Source organism: Arachis hypogaea, chromosome 4, assembly GCF_003086295.3.
Source record: "Arachis hypogaea cultivar Tifrunner chromosome 4, arahy.Tifrunner.gnm2.J5K5, whole genome shotgun sequence".
NCBI lineage: Eukaryota > Viridiplantae > Streptophyta > Magnoliopsida > Fabales > Fabaceae > Arachis > Arachis hypogaea.
This window is the reverse complement of record NC_092039.1, coordinates 71,319,699-71,323,286: the sequence shown is the minus strand read 5'-3', so window position 1 is coordinate 71,323,286 and position 3,588 is coordinate 71,319,699. Positions and strand designations below refer to the sequence as shown.

General features: G+C 39.9%; 1 non-coding gene across 1 annotated transcript; it reads left to right on the top strand.

Annotated features, from left to right (window-relative positions):
• The first annotated feature begins 598 nt into the window (after positions 1–598).
• LOC112798564 (small nucleolar RNA R71) lies at positions 599–706 on the top strand. Its single transcript, XR_003200172.1, has one exon. It is a non-coding gene; the product is annotated as a small nucleolar RNA R71 (small nucleolar RNA).
• The last annotated feature ends 2,882 nt before the right edge of the window (positions 707–3,588 follow it).

Below are 3,588 nucleotides of genomic sequence, written 5' to 3'. Positions count from 1 at the left end.
CCTCGGTTTTTGATGATGGGTTGAGATTAGGTGGTTGAAAAGGTTGGTTAGATGGATGTTGGTAAGATCTCTGTGAGGTATGTTGATGAGTTGCATTGTTGTTGGAGTTGAGGTTGTGGCGTCTCTGATCTTGCCCTTGGTCTTGTTGGTTTCCCCATCCAAAGTTGGGGTGATTTCTCCATCTAGAGTTGTAAGTTTTGGAGTATGGATCATGGACTTGTCTAGGTGAGTTTCCAACATAGTTGGCTTGCTCCCAGTCACCTTCTTCTCCTATGTTTACTCCTTCTTGAGCTGGTGATGAAGTGATGGCTGCTGCAGCTTGGTTCTCCTCCATCTTCTTGGTAAGATCTGCTAGCTGCTTGGTGATCATCTTCTTTTGAGCTAACAATGCATCCATGTGGTTCAGCTCCATTACTCCTCTGGTGTTACTTCTTTCGGAGGCATAGAAGTAGTCATTTTCAGCAACTATTTCAATGACATCTATGGCTTCTTCAATGGTTTTCTTCTTGTTTAGAGAGCCTCCTGATGAATGATCCACAGCCTTCTTTGACTCATAGGAAAGACCTTCATAGAAGATGTGAAGCTGAACCCATTCATTAAACATCTCTGGTGGGCATCTTCTTGTTAGGTCTTTGAACCTCTCCCATGCTTCATAAAGAGTCTCACCATCTTGTTGTCTGAAAATTTGCACCTCAGCTCTCAGCCTGTTGATCTTTTGAGGAGGGTAAAATCTTGCCAAAAACTTGTTCACCACCTCTTCTCAATTTGTTAAGATCTCCTTTGGGAAGGATTCAAGCCATTTGGAAGCCTTGTCCCTGAGTGAAAAAGGGAACAAGAGCAACCTATAGACATCTGGATGGACTCCATTGGACTTTACAGTGTCACAAATTCTCAGGAAGGTGAGTAGATGTTGGTTGGGGTCTTCTTGAGCACTTCCTCCAAATGAACAATTGTTCTGAACAAGAGTGATGAGCTGGGGTTTTAGTTCGAAATTGTTGGCATGTATGGTGGGCTTCTGAATGCTACTTCCACAGTTTCCTGGATTAGGATTGATATAGGAGCCTAGAACTCTCCTTTCTTGCCCAGCACGGTTTGCATGGCCTTCTCTAGCATGGTTGTGAGCTTCTTCTTCATGATTGTTCTCCAAATTCTCTTCCATGTTGGGTTCAAAGTACTCTTCCTCTTCTTCTTCAGCACCAATAATTCTTTTCCCACTTGCTTCCCTTCTTAGTCTCCAAAGGGTCCTTTCAGGTTTTGAATCGAAAGATGTTGAAACTCCTTCTCTTCTTCCTGTCATACAACAGATAGATTGCACAGTAGGAGATAAAATGAAGAAACTATTCTTGTTAGAGTAATTACTAGTGTGAGTAATGAAATTTATTAAACAGTTAGTGGGTTAGTGAGCAGAATTGTAATTATCAAAGAAAGAAAGTACGAAAAATAAAGAGGGTGAAGGGGGTGAGGAAGAAATTAAAACAAACTAAAAGAAATTGACTGAATCAAATAAACAAAAAGAAAAATACTCAATCTAGTGATCTTCAAACTTAATCATTGTTGATTCAAAATCAATCCCCGGCAACGGCGCCATAAACTTGATGCATGAAAACTTGTCTCTCAACAAATTTCCCTTCGGCAAGTATACCGAATTATCGTCAAGTAAAACTCACAATAGAGTGAGGTCGAATCCAATAGGGATTAATTGGTCAAGCAACTTAGTTAGAAGAATATGCTAGTTGAGCTAAATAGAAATTAGATTGAGAACTTGCAAAAATTTAAATGACTGGAAAGTAAATAACAGAAATTAAAGTGCAGAATCTTAAATCGGAATTTGGGGTAACGAGCATGAAAATAAATGGCAGAAAGTAAAGAGAATGGGTAAGATCAGAAATGGGGTAATCATTGGGTTCAGGAGATGTTGCATTCTCCGGATTAAGTTCATTCTCATCTCTTCCTCAATCAATGCATTCATTGATCTCCTTGGCAATCTTAAGTGATTGGATCCCAATTCCTTGGCAATCCAATCTCTCTAAGCTTGAACAATTGCCCAATTCCTTGATTTAATTGCTCATGGGAAGAGATAAAGTGTGGTCACTGATTATACCAAATGTATTTCCAAATCAAAGTGTTAGGAGGATTACATGTCACTATATCCGCCCAAACCCCAATTTGGTACAACATGAGAAAGCATTTCTAGCATGATCTCCTCATCCCTTTTCCAAGGCTCAAAGGAGATCCAATTATGGAGAGTTTCTTTTCCAAGACAACTAACCAATTGAATTAAGATCGAAAGCTTTCTAGTAAGATCAAGAGAAAAGAAAGAAGAAGAAGAATGAAAACTATAATTGATCCATCAAATTACAACAGAGCTCCCTAACCCAATGAAAGGGGTTTAGTTGTTCATAGCTCTAGAAATGAAAAATGGCAGAAAAGAAGAATCCATGCTAAAAGTGCAGAAAAGTAAATCTATAGAGAGTAGTTCCCAAAAGTGCCCTGCTTCTCTATAGTTCAAAACTACTCCTATATATACTACTCCTCTTGATCTTCTAGTGAGTTCTTCAAGTCTTGGATGTGGGCTCTGGATCTTGAGTTGAAGCAGTTCTGATCTTTAGTGGGCCCAGCTTGCATAGAAATATGAATTAGGCTTGGGTATTTAGTGAGATTAACGTTGAGTGCCATTGTGGGTTCGAGAGCGTTAGTGGCATTCACTTTTTCCACTAACGTTCCACCCTTATGTACCTACGTTAACCCCAATGTTAGTGGTCTTAACGTGACCACTAACGTTGCCTTCTCAATTTTTGGCCAACATTATTGGGACTCACTTTTCCCAATAACGTTGGCTTATACCCCTTCGCAAACGTTATTGGGAATCACTTTTCCCGTTAACGTTGCTTGGTGCCTTTTGTTCCTACGTTAGAGTTCACGTTAGTGTAGCTAACGTGACTCTTAACGTGGGTGTGTCTCACCTTCGAGAGCGTTAGTGACATCACCTTTGTCACTAACGCTCCAAATGCCCAAATTCTCTACGTTAGAACTCACGTTAACTAAGTTAACGTGGCTCTTAACGTAGTAGTGATGCCATCTTCCAACGTTAGTGACAAAAGTGAGTATCACTAACGTTGGCTCTTTGATCTCAACTCCACGTAACGTGAAAGTTAACGTAGGCAATGCTAGTTGGTCCAACGTTAGTGACAAAAGTGAGTGTCACTAATGTTGGCTTTTGTTTTCCTCTTTCACGTTAGAGTTCACGTTAACTAAGTTAACGTGACTCTTAACGTGGATCATTGCCAAGTTCTCCAACGTTAGTGGTGTTCACTTTTACCACTAACGTTGGAGGAAAACGTTATTGGTGTTCACGTTTTCTCTTAACGTTGGAGTTCCCTTTTGCTTTTACGTTAACTACCACGTTAACTTAGTTAACGTGGCAAGTAATGTGAGCTATGGATAGCTTCGCAGGCATTATTGGTGATCACTTTTCTCATTAATGTTGTAAGCTTTTTACCATTCCACTTTAGTGTTCACGTTAACTAGGTTAACGTGAATACTAACGTGGTTCTTCCTTACTTCCTTTGCCCTGAAATCAAGCAATTA